This window comes from Nicotiana tabacum, chromosome 18, assembly GCF_000715075.1.
Source record: "Nicotiana tabacum cultivar K326 chromosome 18, ASM71507v2, whole genome shotgun sequence".
In the NCBI taxonomy this organism is placed as follows: Eukaryota; Viridiplantae; Streptophyta; class Magnoliopsida; order Solanales; family Solanaceae; genus Nicotiana; species Nicotiana tabacum.
Genome location: NC_134097.1, coordinates 12,340,986 through 12,362,651, shown reverse-complemented (window position 1 = coordinate 12,362,651; position 21,666 = coordinate 12,340,986). Strand labels below are relative to the sequence as shown.

The 21,666-nt window shown below is 39.5% G+C and overlaps 1 long non-coding RNA gene across 9 annotated transcripts; it reads left to right on the top strand.

Annotated features, from left to right (window-relative positions):
• The first annotated feature begins 14,914 nt into the window (after nt 1–14,914).
• On the top strand, nt 14,915–21,666 carry LOC107801767 (uncharacterized). 9 transcript variants are annotated; one of them, XR_012701906.1, is made up of 6 exons: nt 14,921–15,049; nt 15,184–15,208; nt 15,494–17,127; nt 17,247–17,379; nt 19,136–19,202; nt 21,274–21,666. It is a non-coding gene; the product is annotated as an uncharacterized LOC107801767 (long non-coding RNA). The 9 variants fall into 9 exon arrangements; XR_012701909.1 differs by lacking the exon at nt 15,184–15,208 and having other exon boundaries at nt 14,915–15,049; nt 17,250–17,379; XR_012701902.1 differs by lacking the exon at nt 15,184–15,208 and having other exon boundaries at nt 14,915–15,049.

The following is a 21,666-nucleotide window of genomic DNA, read 5'->3' as shown; positions in this document are numbered from 1 at the left end:
TTCACAATCAAGAATAACAAAATTCACCGGAAGAATGAATTTATCAACGCGAACAAATACATCTTCAATCACTCCCAACGGTCTCTTCATGGTACGATCGGCCATTTGTAATATCATAGATGTGGGTCTTGGTTGCCCAATTTCTAAAGTCTTGAAAACCGAATAGGGCATCAAATTGATACTTGCCCCAAGATAAAAAAGAGCTTTAGTAAACTCGGCATTTGCAATGTTACAAGGGACGGTAAAAGCATCTGGATCTTCCAATTTAGGAGCCATCTAATGCACAATTGTACTTACTTGATGAGTGACTTTGATAATTTCGAAATTCATCATCCGTTTCTTTGTCACCAAATCCTTCATAAACTTTGCATAGTCGGGCATTTTCTCCAAGGCTTCAACTAATGGCACATTTATTGAGAGACTCTTCATCATGTCAATGAACATTTTGAATTGATTCTCGCCATTTGCTTGGCGAGCATTTGAGGATATGGAGGAGGGGGCTTAGGAAATGGCGCCTTAGCCTTTTGCATTACCAGTTCCGGTATGTCACTAACGTGATCCCTAGACAGGTTCACTTCCTATTGGGTCTCTTCCACATTGTCATCAATATCAATCCGCACTTTATCATTTGCTTGCACCACATTATTCAGGATCTCTTCTTCTTCACCAATTGCTCATCATCCACAAGTTGTCTTTGACTTGAGGTGGGTGCATTCCCACCTCTTCCACTTCTTGTAGTAACGGCCATGGCATGCCCCGTGATGTTCCCACCCTTTGGGTTCACCACCGTGTCACTTGGTAGTGCCCCCTTAGGACGATAATTTAAAGCTTGAGAGATTTTACACATTTACACTTTTAAGTTGCGGATAAATATGTTGTGTGAAGCAAGTTGGGCATCAGAATCGACATTCTTCTCCATCATTTGCTTGAACATGTTGTCAATATGACCAATTTCATTGTTGGAAGAACTAGGACCATAGGAAGGATAAGGATGTGGGTTGCTCGGTTGTTGATACATCGGGGGCCTTTGAAAACTTGACCCCCTCCAACCGTCTTGATTGATGCCTCCACAATTGCCTTGGTTATTGTTGTTATGCTAATTCCCTTGATTATTGCTTCCACTCCAATTTTCTTGATTGTTGTTGTTGTTCTAATTATTGATTGTTTCCACTACTCCAATTACCTTGGTTGTGAGAATTCTGATTTTCTTGATTGTTTTGAGGACTCCATTATTGTTGGCTAGGGCCTTGGAAGTTGTTTATTTTTCCTTGAAAGTTGTTCACATATTGGACCTCTTCTTCTTGGTCATTGTAAGAGTCATCTTGATCAAATCCACTATTATCTTGTACAAAATTGTCCTCTCTTTGTTGCACTTGTGGACCCCTTGTTCTCTGTTTGTTCACCATCATACTTACTCCATCTATTACATTGACTTGCCTCGGGTTTTGTACTTATTGAAGTTGAGCCTTTGCCAATTGGTTCATGGGGGTAGTAAACTCGGCTATGGCTTGCCCATGGTCATGCAACTCTTTGTGAAGGAGAATCAATTGGGATCACCTTGTGGAATATTAGCCCGAGATTGCCATGCCGACGAAGTATCCGCCATCTCATCCAAAATATCACATGCCTCCGCATAAGGCGTAGTCATGAAATTCCTACCGGCAAGTTGATTCACTACACATTGGTTGGTTGTATTGATCCCCCGATAGAAAGTTTGTTGAATCATATTCTTCGTCATATCGTTGTTGGGACACTCTTTCACCATTGTTCTATACCGTTTTCATATCTCGTGTAGTGATTCATTAGGCTCTTGTTTGAATGCTAGAATTTCATCCTGAAGTATAGCCATGTTCCCGGGAGAAAAGTACTTAGAAATATATTTCTCCGCTAATTCATCCCAAGTATGAATGGAATGATTTGTCAAACGTTCCAACTAATCTAAAGTTTTCCCCCATAGAGAGAAGGGAAAAAGTCTTAGCCTAAAAGCATCCTCGGAAATATTTGTTTGTTTACTCCCCCAACACGTATCTACGAACCCCTTCAAGTATTTGTATGCATTTTGACCCGGTGCACCGGTGAAAAACCCTCATTGCTTGAGCAAAGTGAGCATCACGTTGGTTATTTGAAAGTTGCCTGCCCTAATACAGGGAGGGACTATTACTCTTGCATATCCTTCATTCGGCAACACCCAGTGTGGAGCCGCTCGTGGTGGAGGTGAGGGTGGAGCAGGCACATTGTCATGAGGCACTCGGCCTCGTTTATTGGCTTGAGGTTCAAGAGGGACTTAATCTACTTGATCATCCTCAACGTCCACATCCCCCAAAGCAATGTTTCAGAGGTCATTGTTTGCCATGATTGCACCTATAATTTCTCAACACGTTAGTAATAAGGAAGGAAAAGAAGATATTCCAAAAACACACCTAAATATATAGCTAACACCGTTTTTAATTCCCCGATAACGGCGCCAAAAATTGGTCTCGTCCAATTTATACCTCAAATCAAGGATATGAAACGGTCGATTACAATAGTAGTACCCAACAAGAGTCGGGGTCGATTTTCATATCGAGCTATATATGGGAGTTAAGAGTATATATTGTAGTACATGAGTTTGAACTACTTTAATTTACACTTCCATAAATTGGGGTTGTTTCTATATCTATTTTAAAACTAAGATAGCAAAGTTAATAAATAAAACTAAGAAATTATTTTTGTTATTTTTTAAGTATTGTAATAAGCCTAGGGTTATGACCATCACCTAGGTGTTTGCTTAATGGGATATAAACATTAATATTTATTTTATTGATCGGGGTATATTATAGCTATCAAATCTCAATTACCCACTCAATACCTCTCGGTCAGATAGTAGTTTTGCCCAATTTGGCATTCTCAAGTCCAAATGGGCATTGCACAAAACGGTTGATAAAAGCTCAACTCGGGTTATTACTATATCTAGGTTGAACCCTTTAATTGGGTTGATCAATCTCTCGATTAACTCAATTCCTTGTTAGCCAAGTTTTCCTAGACTAGGTCTCTCTTTCTCAAGTAGAGACTAAGTCAAATAGGCATTAACTAATATTTGCAATCATTAATTCAACAAATCAAAGCATGAATAAAGCTAAGTAATAAATACCCAACCATAAATAGCATTAAATTAAATACCCATAAGGTTTACACACTAGGGTTGAATTCCAACCCTAGTAAAAATCTAGCTACTCATGCATGAAATTGAAGAAATAGTAGAAGAAATGTTAATTAAACTCATATTGTAAAATTAAAATGCTAAAATCTATGTTAAATTAACCCAAAATATAGAAAACTACTAAAAGAAACAAAGAGAAACGGCTACTATAGTTGTTGATGTCAAAAGTTGACCTAATTTTGTGAAACTCGTCTACTTATACAGGATTGGAAATTTAGGACAAATATTCCCTTTGGGAGGCTCTGCGGTCGCACTATTCCATGTGCGGTCCACAAAAGTCTTCATCTTGCAGGAGCTGGGATTCTGCGGCCACACAATTCTCCGCTGCGTCCGCGAGGCAATGTTTCTGTGGTCCGCAAATTTATCACTGTGGTTGCATTATGTTCTTCTGCGTCTGCAAGGCACTTCTTATGCGTCCGCAAGGCACTTCTTATGCGGCCGCACAATTCTTGTGCGATCTGCAATCTTAAGGAACTCTGAACTTGAAAATTTTGCTCATCCTCTGAAGTTGGTCTCCAACTCTTCGTTTTCGGCCGCACAATTCCTGTGCGGTCCGCAGTTTACCAGAAAGTCTGCTGGGATTTTCTTTATCATTTGCGGCCGCAGATGGAATTCTGCAATCCGCACTTTGTGAGCACTTGTGCCTTTTCTTGCCTTGTGTTTTGATTACTCCTTTTTTATCCGATTTTCATCTTGAGAGTCCAACTTCCAATATTCCTGCAATTTTGCACATTTCATCAGTTTGGAAAACACAATTAAATACTTTTAGACTAAAACAAAAGCTAAAAGGCGCTAATAAGTAGTCAAAATTCCCACTTATCAGTGACTTCTTGGGATAAATCGGGTTCAACTTTGTTCGGTGCGCGGCTTTGATTCTGTAAAGTAGTGTGTTATGGAGATTTGTATCAAAGTGGACGCTTAATTTCCTTTTCGCATATGATAGGTAACCTAAGGCCACCGTCGATTCTCATATTTGTGTTAATTTTAGAAGCCTATAATTGACTTATTTACCCATTTTAGAGCATAGGTAGAGACTACGCAGCCAAAAGATCTTCTTCTTTTTTCTTTTAACTGTTTTTCTCGTTTTCTTCTCATCATGATCTTTTGAATAACAAATTATCCTTTACCCTATGAGATAATTTGATTACATTTAAATTAAAAAAATTAGTTAAAGTTTTTCACTATCTTAAAGTCACTATGCATTTAGATAGTAGTAATTGTAAAGTAAATCTTGCATGTTCTTTTTCTTAATTTGACACTCAAAAGAATGTATTGGAAATATTTGCCTAAGATAAAGTATTTCGCAAAAGCATTCCTCAAAGTTTCCAAAAATTTAAAGATTAAAAATTGGAAATATTTTCCTAAGACATGCTCGATGCATTCTTGAAATACTTCTCCAAAATTCATTCCATAAAAAGCTTACTTGAAAAATAAGAAAAATTAAATAGTCATTCACACAACCGCTTAAATTAAAAATAGAGTGTTAGTATATATATATATATATATATATATATATATATATATATATATATATGGGTTTGCGCATGTGGCGAGACAAGGTGAGAATATTATTATATTGCTAAAAAAATCAGTGAATCGGACGGGCTATTCATGAAAAAAATCCCTTAAAATAAACCATTTAATCAAATGACCCCTAATTATGTCTAATCGCTCAAGTTCTTTGGGGAAATCTGAATTGTACGTCTAATTATTGTTCTAGTCAGGGGCAGAGCTATCCTTGTCCGAGGGGAGTCAACTGACACCCCTTCACCAGAAAATTATAATGTATAGATAGGTTTAAAAATATATACATATAATATTTATAATGAGTTGATAACCCTTGACACAAGATAAACTTTTAGTTCAATGGTTAAGGGGTGTCAAAAGTTACTAAAGGTTGCTGCAAGTTCTATTTCCGAATGCAACATAACTTCTGTTTTACATCTAAGAAAAACAAGTTTGTTGTTGTCCTAGTTGTTTCACTTCTAGAATCATTTTTTCTTGGTTTCTTCTTTAGATCTTGACACCTCTTTGTGAAAATCATGGCTCCGCCGTTGGTTCTAGTTACATTAGAATCTTTTGAAAGTGCTCTCTCTCTCTCTCTCTCTCTCTCTGTGTGTGTGTATATATATATATATATATATATATATATATATATATATATATATATATATATATATATATATATATATATATATATATATATATATATGTGTGTGTGTGTGTGTGTGTGTGTGTGTGTGTGTGTAGGTGGAAATCAGGGATAACGCACACTCCGATTTTCCGGTGAATCAAACGAAGTAAGAACCTGAATATATGGTATCGAAATCGAAAGTGGGAACTCTTTGCTGCGAGGCCCGTGAAAAGTGAACGGAGTGCTCGCCATCTGACCAGATAAAACTATGAACCCCGGACTCGGGAGGAGTTCAGAGACTTCAGAAAACGTAATGAACGGTTATAGGCGATAGATAGAGGGCCATGATTTTTACCTTTTTTTAGACTTGTACTAGGTATGAAACTCTCCTACTATATAAAGGGGAAGATTTTTTTTTTTATAGGACATATTGTAACACGCATACCAAGGTATTACATATTCATTTTTCTACTTTCTGGATATTGCAAAGTTTTTACTTTTTAGTTGTTCTTCATTCATAATTGGCTTCGATCCAAGGGTCCTATCGAGGGCACAACTATTGTTCAACGTAATTTCGAGCTGGGTCGTAACATTGCGACTCGTTTGATTATTCATTTTTCCTTTAACTTGTTTATTCAATATTCTTGACTATTTGTGTTGAATCAATTCACATATCCTTAAAATCGCGTACAAATTTAATTATTATCTGTTTTAAGGGTAAACAGTTTGGTGCCCACCGTGGGGCTAAGGATAATAGTGGTGATTTGGTATAAATCTCCATAACACACTCTATTTTACGTTTCTTCTTTAAAGTCTTATTTTCAGGTCAGTTTAAAAAATGTCAAATTCTTAGTCTGCCCACTTGAACGTTGATGTTCAGTCTGGCCATCATGGCGAAACAATAATCTGATGCCTAGCAACGATAAAGCTCGTGCGTCGGGCCAGCAAAGCCACGTTCTCAAGTATTGATAAAGACCGGAATCGGAGATGGCAAGGCCGTTTTGTCTGAGTGAGGACTTCGGACCTGATCCCAGCTGAGCGCATGCCAATCCCCGAAAAGTGGAATACATCACGTAAGTATAATTTTACTTTCAAAAAATCTATTTTATACTTATTTTCTTCTTTCTTATCGGTGTTTTGTGGTGGTGCAGCCGTCGCTCGAGTCCCGAATGATGTCCTCGACTCAAGGAGTGGGTTGAGAGTATCGTATCACAGATGCCCTACTCCGAGCGCTCATGATGCAAGCTCTCGAAGGGTCATTGGGAAGCTCGTTCCCATGGTGTGACACCTTTCCAAAGTAGGTAACATTTGGATTCCTCTTTTATCATTAAGTCCTCACTCCCTTTACTTTTTTTTGGAGGTTTATCCAAGGATACAGAACTGAGGCCTCCATCCGGTGGCAAGAACTTACCTGCCGAGTCCCCTAAAAAGAAAAAGGGCTTCATGTTCCCCGAGCTCGAAGAAAAAGAAAATAAGAAGAAGGCTGGTGCACAAGCCAAAAGAATGCACCAGTGCCCGAGAACCACCTCTAGATTAGCTCTACCGGCTGAGATATGAATCCGAAGAAGAAAAAGAAGAAGAAGACTTTTTCCCAATAGCCCTCATGCCGTCGCAACTCAAAGGGCAAGGGGCCTCCGAACCAGAGAACCTCGAGGCCAACCTGCCTGAAGCTAAAGAGGTCGATGAGGAGGTTGGGGCCGAGGCTTCCCGAGATGTGGGAAGTTCCCCTAAGGAAGCACTCGGTGTGATAGACATCACTGAATCACCCTCGTTTACTAAGTCCATGTATAACGAGGCCCAAACGGTGAAAGAGCGTCCCAACGAGGGGGTCCATGGAGCGGACGACCCCTTCCGCAGCGTTTTTGATGGCGTGGATTCCACCGCCTCGGAGGACGTCACCGGATTAGGTGACTTAGAGGTACCGAAGAAGAGTCCATCTTCGGGAGCAAGAGGGTCTTCCTCGAGCCCGAAACTGATCGACTGATTCCCAGCTCCGAGTGTTGATCCTGACCGGAAGAGGTCCATCATCATCTCTGTTTCGGAGGATGCCCGGGTCCTCTCTGCCCCCGTAGGGGTGGACAGTTACCTTCGGTGCCTGCTGACAGAGGAAGATCAAGCCAATATGAACGAGGTGGACGCGCCCTGCCTGTTAAATGAAGCACAATAGGCATTAAACCGGGTATCTTCAGATGCCTCTTGACGACTTCTAATCTGTACTTAGATTAATTTGTAAATAATCGTAACATTTTTCTTTGTGTTTGTATGCCTTGGTGCTTCATCACGAGACATTTCTCCGATATCGGGATGAGTTGAACCAGCTTGAAACCGAAGTCAGATGGCTTACTGAGAAGAGCGATACTTACAAACTCCTCAGCAAACAGCGTGCAGGAGAGGCTAAGAGCCTTCAAGCTGAGTTGGAGGTGGCTTGGAAAGAACATGCCGACCTGGTAGGAGAGCCTTCTTTGTTTGTATTTTGCACTTTTGTATCTTTTTTGTCAAGGTTGTTTGGCCTTTGTAAAGATTTTTTCATATATATATATATATATAAGGTTCGTTTTTGCCTTTGACAGTTTTTAAGCTCGTTTCTTTTTGCTTTGTTCTTTATGACTGCAAAGATATCGAAATGCCTTAACATATAATAATTAGGTCTTGTTTGGAGGTTCGAATAGGAATTTCTTTAGATATTATTTTGTTTACAATTCGTGGGGGTTCGGTATGACCGGAAGCTTTACCCAAAATACTTAGAACCTTTTAGATGATAATTTTGCCGAGGGTATCCTTTTGAACCAGTTTAGAAATTTTGAAGGCCTTTTTTTTGTTATGGGTCACGGACGTCTCCGAGCCATTTTAGTATGGACGTAGCCTTTTTAGTTTCGGTATTGCCCAGTGGGCTTGTTACCCCGAGTTATCCGGGCATGCCCAAGATAACAGTCCCCGAATAGGAATGGTCGTAGCCTTTAAGGTTCGGGCGCTTCCTAATAGGTCTTGTATCGTCGGGATCTGATAGCCCGGGTCGTCCGAGTTGGTGTTTAGACGGAAGTCCCCGAGTGAGAGTGATCCTTTTAACCCGGATAAAGGCGGCTCTTGGGCTCGATATCTTTAGGGGATCGAATGTAGGAAATTTCTTAAGAGGAAATTTTTTGAAGGAACAAGATATTTATGCGCAAGGTAGAAACTTCTTTTATTCTTGTGCGTAATATATATGATTACACATGTGTACAACGTTTATGTCAGGGCTCGAGCAATCTATGTGGGCACGGTTCATTTGACGGTTTGGCTCTTATAGTAAATCCTATCGATCGAGCCGAGACTATTCGATCACAAAGTTTCTTTCCTTGCTAAAGTCACTATTTGAGGGTTATGCCCCGCAGTGTTCGAGGTCGATCATAGAGAATCCTCGAATATTGTTGTCGTTATCTTCGACACCGGTTCTTAGTCAGCCTTCAATTCTAAGTTAGCACGATTTACTTTTGCCTAGTTAAAAACCTTGCCGGAAAACCCATTTGGGACAAAACTGGTTCAAGAAAAAAAGAGTGCAACGCGTGCTTTCAGGCCTAAACATTGTGTCGTTCTTTGACGATCTCCTGCATGTATTAGTTCAAAATGCAAATAAGTAAAAGGAATGAATGGGGTCGTACCTTACCAGTAGTATCGCTTCAAGTGAGTTATGTTCCAGTTGTTCGGTAGTTGCTCACAGTTCATTGTTTCGAGTTTGTACGATCCCTTTCCGGTGATCTCAATAATTTGATACGGACCTTCCCAGTTCGGCCCCAGCTTTCCTTCGTTCGGGTTCTAGGTGCTTAGTGTGACCTTCCTTAACACTAAGTCCCCGACACTGAAGTATCGAAGGTTGGCCCTTCAATTGTAATACCTCTCGATCCGCTATTTTTGGACGGCCAATAGGACAATGGCGGTTTCGCGCCTTTCATCTAATAGCTCTAGGTTCGTATTCATGGCCTCGCCTTTTAATTCTTTGGCCGCATATCGGAACATGAGACTCAGTTCTTTGAATTTGACCAGTATTAGAGCTTCGGTGTCGTAAACTAGTGCGAACGGGGTAGCCCCGGTACTTGACTTCGATGTCGTATGGTATGCCCATAGGACATCGAACAAGATTTCCTTCCATTTTCCTTTGGCGTCGGTCAACCTCCTTTTGAGGTATTGGAGTATGATTGTGTTGGTGGACTCTACTTGTCTGTTCTCACTAGGGTGGTAGGGTGTTGATAGGATCCTTTTGATCTTATGGTCTTCGAGAAACTTGCTTATTTTGATGCCGATGAATTATTTCCCATTGTCGTACATGATCTCGCCTGGTATTCCGAACCGACATATGCTGTGGTCCCAAATAAAATTGATGACTTCCTTCTCACTGACCCTCTCATATGACTGGGCTTCTACCCACTTAGAAAAATAGTCAGTCATAAATAATATAAATTATGCCTTACCGGGTGCCCATGGAAGAGGGCCAACGATGTCCATCCCCCATTTCATGAACGGCCAGGGTGACAAGTCCAAATACAGCAGTTCCCCAGGTCGATGAATCATCGGAGCATGCCTTTAACATTCATCAAATTTTCGTACGAACTCCTTCGCATCCTTTTCCATGTTGATCCAGTAGTAGCGGGCTCTAATTATTTTTCAAAGCAATGATTTGGCTCCTGAATGATTTCCGCAAGTGCCTTCATGAATTTCCCTCCCAGTCCTAGACATATAGCGAGTGGGCCATCGAAGTTTCTTCTGAAAAGGGTTCCGTCTTCGGACAAGCAAATCCGAGCTGCCTTCGTATGCAGGGCCCTCGATTACTTTGGATCCGAGGGCAGTTTTCCGGTCTTCAGATATTCTATATATTTGTTTCCCCAGTCCCAAGTTAGGCTCGTCGAGTTTACCTTGGTGTGGCCTTCTTCCACAACCGAACTCATGAATTGTACGACTACCCCCGAGTTGAACTCATCATTTTCGACCGACAACCCAAAGTTAGCAAGGGCATCGGCCTTTCTGTTTTGATCCCGAGGTACGTGTTGTAGAGTCCACTCCTTGAACCGGTGTAATGTTATTTGCAACTTATCCAGGTATCTTTGCATTCATTCCTCCCTGACGTCGAACGTCCCATTAACTTGGTTCACCACCAGGAGGGAGTCACACTTGGCTTCGATCACCTCTGCCCCCGAGGTTTTGGCTAGTTCGTGACCTGCAATCATGGCCTCATATTAGGCCTCGTTGTTAGTCAGTTTTACAGTCCTAATAGATTGTCTAACTACATTGCATGTTGCTGGCTTCAATATGATGGCAAGTCCGGACCCTTTTGCATTCTAGGCGTCGTCCGTAAAGAGGGTCCAGATCCCCGAAGAAGTCCCTGAGTTCAACAATAACTCTCTTTGCCACAAAGTCTGCCAAAATTTGAGATTTAATGGCGGGGCCGTTATTCAATATCATACCCACTGATCTCTACGGCCCATTTGGCCAACTGTCCAGAGAGCTCGGATTTATGTATTACATTCCTCAATGGGTAAGTAGTTACAACACATATGGGGAAAAATACGGTTTCAGCTACCTAGAGGCTCTTAGAAAAGCGAGCGTCAATTTCTCTAGGTGAGGATATCTAGTTTCGGCCTTGCCTAAAGTCTTGCTAACATAGTAAATTGGAAATTGCGTATCATGCTCTTCCTGGACTAGGACTCCACTTATTGTGATCTCTGATACTGCCAGGTACAGGTATAGTTGTTCGTATGTCTTCAGCGTGTGAAGTAGTGGTGGGCTCGATAGATATAGCTTAAGCTCCTTCAAGGCTCATTGGCACTCCGGGGTCCACGAGAATTTATTATTCGTTTTCAACAATGAGAAGAACTGTGAATCTTGTCCGAAGACCTCGAGATGAATCTCCCCAGGACGGCTATGCATCTGGTTAATCTTTGTACAACCTTCACATTGTCCACAACAGTGATATCTTCGATAGCTTTGATCTTATCGGGGTTGATCTCGATTCCCCGGTTGGATATCATGAATTCGAGGAATTTACCGGATCCGACTCCAAATGCACACTTCCCCGGGTTCAGCTTCATATTGTATTTCTTCAATATGCTGAAGGTTTCCTGCAAATATTTCAAATGGCCCTCTGCTCGCAGGGACTTAACCAATATATCGTCAATGTAAACCTCCATTAATTTTCCTATTTGTTCCCCGAACATCCGGTTTACTAGGTGTTGGTAAGTGGCACCAGTATGTTTTAGTCCGAATGGCATCACGTTATAGCAGTAGGTGTCGTACTTAGTGATGAAGGAGATTTTTTCCTGATCGCCCGGGTTCATCCATATTTAGTTGTACCCAGAATAAGCATCGAGACCTCGATCATGCGATCGATGTTGGGCAGAGGGAAGTAGTCCTTGGGATATGACTTATTCAAATCTGTATAGTCTACACACATTCTTAATTTATTCCTTTTTTAGGGACTATCACTACGTTTTCTAACCAATTCGTGTATTTAATCTCCCGAATGGACCCCATTTTAAGGAGTTTAGATACCTCATCCTTAATGAAAGCATGTTTGACCTCGGAATGGAGTCTCCTCTTCTGCTTGACTGGGTGGAACTTTGGGTCCAGACTTAGCTTGTGAGTGGTTATTTCCGGAGGGATCCCTGTAATATTAAGGTGGAACCATGTGAAACCATCTTCGTTAGCTATAAGAAATTGAATAAGTATTTTCCTGAGCTCGGGGCTTAACCTCGTGCCCAGGTATACCTTTCGATCGGGTTCGATTAGTACGACTTGCTCTAGTTCCTCGACCGTTGATTTGGTAGCGTCGGAACCGTCGGGGGCTATGAAGATCTGGGAACTCTGTAGTTGTCATCCTCGTCTACCCCTTGTTTCTCCGGTTCTGTCGAGGCAGGTATCGGTAATTGCTATTTGGCTTCATTTTTGGCCATCGGATCCAGACCCTTCGATATCGAGAGTGTGGATGTCAGGATCACCTCATCGGCCGCGAATATTTCCTTGGCGGACGGTTGTTCCCCATAAACTATTTTGATTTCTCCGGGGGTTGGGAACTTTAGCACCTAGTGTAGTGTTGAGGGTATTACTCTCATGTTGTGAATCCATGGCCTCCCGAACATAGCGTTGTATTTCATATCTCCTTCGATTAAATAGAACTTGGCTTCCTGAATGATTTTGGCAACGTTCATCAGTAATGTTATCTCCCCTTTAGTGGTCTCACATGCCATGTTGAATCTGTTCAGGACTCAAACCGCATGTACGATCTGATCTTGTAGGACGAGTTGTTCCACGACCCTCGATCTGATGATGTTGGCTGAGCTACCGGGATACGAACTCTTTGAGCATCTAATTATCCTTCTGTTTTACTTTGAAAAGGTCTAACTTCCTAGTCTCAACCTTGAGAGCCCCGGCGTGTGCATTTACGAAGGAACATGCAAGCATAGCAAACGAGTCAATAAAATTAGGAAGTAAGTTGTGATACCATATCATGGCTCATTTTGACAGGATCTCCCCGAACCTTTTTAACAAGACAGACTCAATCTCATCCTCCTCCAAGTCGTTCCCTTTGATGGCACATGTATAGGAGGTCGCATGCTCATTTGGGTCGGTCGTTCTGTTGTACTTAGGAATCTCGGGCATGCGGAACTTCTTAGGGATCGGCTTTGGAGCCGCGCTCGGAGGAAAAGGTTTTTGAACGAACTTCTTGGAATCAAAGCTTTTTAATATCGGTGGTGCTCCTGGGATTTGGCCGACCCTAGAATTGTAGGTTTCCACCTTTTTGTCATTAGCTTTGATTTTCTTCTCTCATGATTCTACCCGTTTTGTCAGTTCCTCGAGCATCTTTATGATCTCGGGGTTGGTCCCCGATTTATTTTCATTCGGCCTCTCTACGACCGGTTCGTTTCTGCAGGTGACTTCTCGGGATAGATAGGGTTCAATTCTGCTCGGCACGTAGCTTTGGTTCTGTAACTGGGCTATCGCCGCCTGTTGAGCCTGTAACATTTCGAAGATCACCTGTAAATTGATCCTGTCCCCTCCAATGTCTTGTGTATTTTGGGCTGCTAATCGGGCTTTACCACGGACGCTATTGTCGGGGTCGGTAGGCAGATTTGCATTGATGGCCACATGCGAGTTAGCATCAATCGGGTCAGCGACCGAAATTCCGATGGGATCAACAAGTGGTACCTCGCCACTGGGCACTATGTTGTTATTTTTGCCGTGATGACCGGACTCATCATCAACATGTAGAGGTGTTGACTTGAAGTTTGACATTTTGAGCTTTAACATGAAATTAAAGATACTCCAAAGAACAAGTGTAAAGTAGTATGTGTTATAGAAATTTGTATCAAATAGCCATTATTATCCTCAGCCCCACGGTGGGCACCAAACTGTTTACCCTCAAAATCGGATAACAATTAAATTTGTAAGTGGTTTTAATGATATGCGGATTTATTTGACACAAAGCAGTAAATAAAGACAAATTAAATAAATAAGGATGAAGAATGCTCAAACCACACGAGGAAGACGATTTAAGCCTTAATTAAATATCTGCCCTCGATCCGGGCTCGTAACAACAAGCACTGATGAACGAAAGCAAAAGAACTAACAACAGAGAAAATAATGATATATTGCCTTGGAATACGTGTTACAATAAATTTTATGAATTATGAGACCATTTTTATATAGTAGGTGAGTCCTACTCTAGGTACAATTCTATAAAAGGTAAAAGATCTTTTGATTCACTTATTGTTGGTTCCTTATTGATACGTACCGAGATCCCCGCCGTAATATCCGGCCGGTCACGGATATTTCGGTCTTCTGTTGACTATAACTGACAATGTTTCTTCGAAGTCGTTCGAGGCTAGGACCGATCCCGGGACCATGATTTCGATATTCTCGAAGACAGGCGTTCTGCCCCGGGTTCTAGCCCGGTGAGACTTGGGGTCGATCTGGAGTCCTTTTTTGTCATGTCTCAAGCCTAGCTCACTATGTCGGAGGCTAGGATGCACCACGAGTTCGATTTCACCCGTATACACTCTTAAAAGTCTTAATCAACTAAGGTGAAACCTAGATCTAATATATTTCTAGGAACGTATTAAGTTTTTGTCTATGGTAATCGATAGTATATTCTTGGTACCAAACAGTCCTATACGTAAGATTAATTCTTGGGTCATAAAACAGATGCGTTTGATGCCAATTCTTGGAGTTTTTGGAGCATAGTCTATTGATTTGGATCATAATAAATGTTTTCTCCCCCTTTTTTGTGATTTTCCTTATAATTTACTTTTTTGTATGGCTCGTTGTTATTTGAGCATAAAGCCAGTGGTGAATTCAGAGTTTCAGCAATGAGAGCACTAACGTATAGAGTTACAGTCCTATCGCTGCACGTGCACCCACACTATAACATTCGACTTGTTACTATTATATTATTATTTAGAAGCTGGAGTTTGGATGCACGAACATTGCACCTTCAAATTGTACATTATGCTTTGGGAATTGTACATTATGCTTGGGCCTACCTATTTGGGGAATTAACACGTGTATTCACCATTATTTTACAATACCATGTGTACCGCCATTTAAGATGCTATAAACTCTAACAATCCAGCTTTTCACTCTCCTAAATTCCTAATTCTCTGTTTCTCTCTCCTTCGCTACTCTACTATTTTTTTTCATGCTTTGCTACTTCAACAATTGAAGGAGAAGTTCAAGATGTCATCTTTCTTTAGGTGAGTGGTTCAATTCTTCTGGGCTTTTCTAGATCTATATTTTTGAGTTCTGTTCTCTTTTTATGTTTATATTTAGTTCATGAATTCTGTTTTTGTTTCTCCGATTTTACGTTATGCTTGCTACAATCTTCTAGCATCTACTGTGTTTGTAAAAGTCTGGTAAGTTTTTCCCCCTATTTTTTTTATTTCTTGCACCGTTTTCTGGCTTTCACTTATAGATTTCTTTGAAATTTCTGTGTATTTTTTGTTTGATGTTGGTTTCTCTGCTCTTTTAAATAATTTCTTGCAAGATTTCTACATGCATGTCTTGTATTTTATTTGATTTTGATATTCATGTTTGGAAAGAAATACCTAGGTGCGTGTCCTTAAACTAAATGATTTTGGGGTAGTGGTGGTTTTTCACGTTACAGCCATAGTCTTGAATTAACCCTATGCATTTTATAGAATCAGGCCATTTAACATTGCTCGGGATATAGATTACAGAGTAGCTTTGAAGGAAAGTGTTCTTATCATACATGACATGACTGTCAATTATGTAGAAGGAGAAATGTTGATACATGCAGTATAAGGTATGTTGACAATTTGTGATTTTATTGTGAACACGTGTAATTCAGTAGTTGGATGTGAACTGTATGATTTTTTTGTAACAGAAATATGTCAACTTAGTGTTCTCCTTGAAAATACCGTATTCATTCTTTGAAGATAATAGACAACGAGTACTTTAGCACAGGGGCGGATTTAGGGGGCGAAAGGGGGTCGCCGAAAAATTACACTGTATATATAAGGCAAAATCTGTCTTTTACATCTATATGTATTAAGTTTTGAACCCCCTTGACACAACTTTTCAAAAGTGTAGCTTAGTGGTCAAGGGGTTCAAAATCTTTGAAAGGTCATAGGTTCAATTTCCACTAGCTACGATATTTTTTTTCTTGAACCCTCTTCGCCGAGATCCTGCCTCCGCCACTGCAGTTTAGCATATGCTTGGAAATTATAAAGGAAAGTTACATCATACCTGAAAGAGGTAATTGCTTTCTTAGCTTCGTAAAGCTGGAAAGCTAGCTCATGCTGCTTGAAGTATTGTTTTGATATAATTGGTGTAGTACTCAAATGTATCTGGCGCATGCATGTTACTAAATTTGCAGTGACTTTTTTCTTATTTATTTCTTCTTTTGTTTTCTTTCTTGCACCAATTTTTGGTGATGGGATTTCAATAGTTGTGTTCATTTTTCCTTATTTTGATACACGCATGTCATTATTTATTGCCTCTTCTGCATATGCATGTTTGGGAATTGGGAATAGATACTTTGGTGCATATATCAAAATATATATTTGTTTTATTTAAATTTGGTAAAATAATATTTTTAAGGTGAAATAACTTTTAATAGGATTTCCTAGAGAACATATTAGCCTAGCGACGACACTGCTGATAGGGGATTCAAGTACAACAAGAAGTGTCTGGTCCTTAGGCGAAGTAGTTCTTGTGATTGACTAAGCTTTTGAGGTTCTCTCATTATTGTCCCCATTCAATGTAGACCATGCCTTAAAACTTAGTTTAATTGGTATTTTTTATTTACTTCATTGACGAATTTATGATTTGTTTCCACAAACCTCCCTTTTGAACCAAGTCCAGTTGAACCGGAAGGATAGATGAACTCTACTTTTGAACAATATTACACATAAGATGGTTTTTCAAAGTAATCTGGAGGTGAGCTAGGTGAACTTGCTCTGGAGATCAGAGGCGGATGTAATGTATTGACTACGGGTTCAACTGAACTCATAACTTTCGACGTAGAGTAAAAATTTGTATGTAAAAATTCATTAAAATTGCAAAAATAATAGATATGAACCCATAACTTTAAAAATATAATGGGTTCAATATTAAAAACCTTAAAATTGAACTCATAGGATTTAAATCCTGGATCCGCCTCTGCTGGAGATAATGCATAGGAAAGAAAAAAGAAGCTAAGCAGTTATCCCGATGATGAGAATCCTAAGGCGATGGAATGCAGGGTTTTCTTCTGGCCAACAGGCCAAGGAAAACTACTTGATAGTGCTTGATGGGTGGCTCATATAGAGAGGTAAGGAATGAACTTCTTATTTTCTAATTAAGCTAATAAATTTTTTTATTTAATTTTATATACATTGTTGGTCCTGATGTTCTGCTAATTAAATTTTCTATGTTACTGTATATTGGAAGAAGTGGAGGGTACCTGTGGTTGCACTCACGCTGGTCTCATTATTCCTGAGAAATATCCTGAGGAAACGACTACACGAAGACAATCTCATAACTTAAGGAGTGTACTTGATCCAAATGATTTGATGATATCAAGGTAATATTGTACTCTCTTTTTGGTCTTAGCAGTGTAATGATTTCTGCTATGGAGGTTACGGGTCACTTATATGCTAAGCTTGGTAATCACAAGTTTTTTAAAGATTTGTTTAGAAAAATAATCTCCTTTAGTTTGAGTCTGATTGATAACTTCCCAAAGGAAAAAAGTGATATTTGGATGTTCTCAAATATGAAAATTTAGCGCATCCTTTAGAGTCTCCATATATATGGATGTCTCATCCCAGTGCAAACAACAACAACAACAATCCAGTATAATCTCACTAGTGGGGTATGAGGAGGGTAGTGTGTACGCAGACCTTACCCCAACCCTGGAGTAGAGAGACTGTTTCCGATAGACCCTCGGCTCCTTGTAACGATCTGACTTGTCGTTTTAAGAATTTACGCCCCGTTCAGTGACTTAAGGTTTCGAGCAGCCTCGCAATATGTATTATGACCCGCGTGTGCGGTCGAGTTTGGTTTTCGAAAGATTCGAATTTAATTTAAAGAAAAATTCTCATTTTGAAGCTTAAATGAAAAGAGTTGACCGGGGAGTTGACTTTTGAGCAAACGACCCCGGAATGGAATTTCGATGATGGCGATAGCTTCGTATGATAATTTCGGACTTAGGCGTATGTTCGGATTTGGATTTGGAAGTCCGTAGGACAATTCGACACATTTTGGCGAAAGTTGAAAAATAAAAGATTTTGAAAAATCCTACCGACGGATGAATATTTGATAACGAGGTCGGATTTCGATTCCGAAAATGGGAATAGCTCCATTACGTCAATTATGACTTGTGTGCAAAATTTGAAGTCATTCCGGATTGATTTGATACGTTTCGGCGCAAAATATAGAAGTTGGAGGATTTGAAAACTTATAATTCGATTCGATGCGCGATTCATAATTTCGGCGTTGTTTGATGTGGTTTGAAGCCTCGACTAAGTTCGTATTGTATTTTGGGACATGTTGGTATAATTGGTTGAGGTCCCAGGGGCCTCGGGTGGATTTCGAAAGGTTAATGGAGCAATTCTTACTTGGAAGAAGCTGCTGGAAAATGGCAGCATCTGTTGGATTCGCACCTGTGCAATTTTGGGCGATCGCAGAAGCGAGAAGAAGCTCGCAGAAGCGAAATTGGCTAGGCTGGACTAAGGCCGCAGGTGCGAAGAATTTCCCGCACCTGCGTGAGCGCAGAAGCGGAAACTCTTCCGCAGGTGCGAGGGCAGCGCCAGTGGACGTCTCATAAGCGAGAATTGGCTCGCAAAAGCGAGCTTGCAGATGTGGAAAATCAGTCTGCAGGTGCGAAACTGGGCAGAAACATAAGGATTGAACTTGGTCATTTTTGGCATTTCGTTTTGGAATTTTTGGAGTTCGGATTTGAGCGATTATGGAGGGATTCTTCACAAGCTTGGTTGGGGTAAGTATTTTATATCCTAAAGTGATTATATTTCATGACTCTATGATTATATTCATCGCTTAATTCGGATTTAAATGGAAGAAATCAAGATTTTTACAAAATCTTCCAAAAACGAAAATTTAAGATTTAGAGGTTGACTTGTTATTGAAATTCGATAAAATTGGTATGGTTGAACTCGTATCGGAATGGGTGTTTGGATTTCATGAAAATTATGTCAGGTTCCGAGGGGCGGGTCCCGCGTTGACTTTTGTTGACTTTTTGGAATAAATTTTTAAATCGACGTATTATTATCCGAAATTATTTTCGATGAATTTTAATGAAGTTATATAATTAATTTGGATAGATTTGAACGGCTCGGAGGTCAATTCAAGCAAGAAGGCGATTTTGGAATATCGGTCTAACTTCAAAAGGTAAGTGTCTTGCTTAACCTCAAGTGGGGAAAATTCCCCTTAGGCATTGAGTCTTATGTGCAACTTGGGTAATTGAAAACCATGTACGCGAGGTGACGAGTACGTACTTGGTTTATATGTGCAAATTTTATTGAGTTAAAGTCTTGAACATATTGTGTAGTAAAATGGATAATTGTTGCCATATATTTAATCATTTACTTATCGTTCCTAAACCCTTGTTGACTCTGTTGTTATATGACAATGTGATGTGATTGTTATTTGATTATTTATGAAATTTTGTGAATTTGCTGGTTTTATAATTATTAGAATTTAATTTCATTTTGAATTTTTTCCTCTGCAAATAATTAATTAAATGAGCTTAAGAAGATGTGTTTATACAATTATTGAAAATTTGATCTTTTTTTAAGACTTTGCTTTATGTTGAGTAATTTCTATATCTATTGATTATTTTTGGGTGTTGTACACATTGTGTGGAGCATTTGGCTATTTGCTGTGAAATTAATTGACTTGGTTGTAGCTTTGAAATTTGGTTGTGGCCATTGGGTAAATTGTGATATGAATTGATTTTTGTTATGTTGTGATATTTTCCGTGTAAATTGTTGTGTTGTGTGAGTTGTTATTTTGGGGAGATAAGGGTGACATTTCACCGTTGATATTATGTGGTTATAAGGGTGGCATTTCACTATTGCGTTTGTTGGCTATTGATATTGTCTGGGCAGAGCGATAAGGGTGGCTATTGATATTGTCTGGACGGAGCGACAAGGGTGGCTATTGCCAGGGAAGATATGTGATGATGTGGGGTTGTGGTGTTGACAATTCTCATGTGATGTGCTTTTCTTGTGTTTATTTTTATACATTGTGCAATTTGTCTAGTTGTTAGTAAATTGATAATAATCTAATTTATGTTGAAATTGGGAGCATGTACGGTTTATAAAATGAAATGTGGGCTTGAGCATTCTTTTGTTTGCCATTTTATTTTCTATTCCAAAAACATCAGTGTAGAGATCTGCAGCTTATTAGCAGCAAATGGTAGTTTTGTCCCACTAGATGTCATTAGTTAATGGGGACTCTCATCTTGGCTTTTACTTTGTTTATTATGTATACACGTAAGCTATGATACTTTTGGGCCAAGTCATCGTATATTCTTAATTTAATTGATGAATCTCTCCTTGATTTTACTATAGCTTGTTACATGGAATTAAATATTCTGTCAAGTTGTATAAACAGTAAATGGTGTAAGAAAATGTTGCATCCATTGCATATGACTTGAAGTGGCACATGTTTCAGATTGGAAGCTTTACCAGAATACTGTTTCCCCAATATGTATGTTCAGTTTCTTTTTTTTTCCTCTTAAACAATATAGAAAAGAACAAGGGAGAAATCGAATAACTTGTCTTTGGGGGGGGGGGTGGGCAGGAGGTGCCGTGAATTGTGATATGAGATGGGGATATTGGCACGTGAATTGTTCGTGCAGTTGTGATATAAAAATGTGGGCACGAGGTGTTGTGATGAAATGATAATGATATTTGGCACGTGAATTGTCCGTGCAGTTGTGATATGAAATGAGAGCACGAGGTGCCGGACAAATATGATGATTTAATCGTGGAAATATGAAAATGGGTTGAGATCCGTATTTACGAAAAATATGAAAATGGGTTGAGACCCGTATTTTGATGATTTTGAAATGAGGTGTCACATGGTGACTTTTTAATTGAAAGAATTATATTCAAAATATTTATTTGGAAGGATTTTTACTTAGAAAGTATTATATAAAAGAATTGTATTTCGAAAGATATTTATTTGAGGAAATTGTATTTGGAAAGATTTATTGAAAGAATTATATTTGAAAAAAATAATTATTTGAGAAAATTATATTTGAAAGAGAGTTATCTGGAAGAATTATGTGAAATATATTTATTTGAAGGGCTTGTTTTAATTGGGTGTAATTGTGTTTATTAATTGTTGAGTGATATTAATGGTATTCTTGTTGTCTGTTGTGTATATCACGGGATGTTTTATCCTGCCCTTATTATTATTTATTTTTTATTATTTTTTATATTATATTGCACAGGTTATTAGACTAGTGGGTGTCTTGATTATACCTCGTCTCTACTCCATTGAGGTTAGCCTTGATACTTACTGGGCACCGATGCGGTGTGCTCACTCTACACTTCTGCACATTTTTGTGCAGAGCCAGGTATTGAAGATAACGAACCTGAGCAGAGTTAAAGCGGGATTGTAAGGATTCAAGGTTGAGCTGTTTGGTCGTCGTAGTCCCTTGGAGTCTTTTCTTTTCATTGTATTGTTAATTTGTAATCAAATAGTATTTGTATATTCGGTCCTCGTGATCATTCCATGTATTCAGCAGAGTTCGTGACTCAGTACTACCAGTCTCGGGAGGTTGTGTATTATAATTATTTCCGCTGTTAGACTTTAAATAAATAAATAAATAATGGCTTCAAAA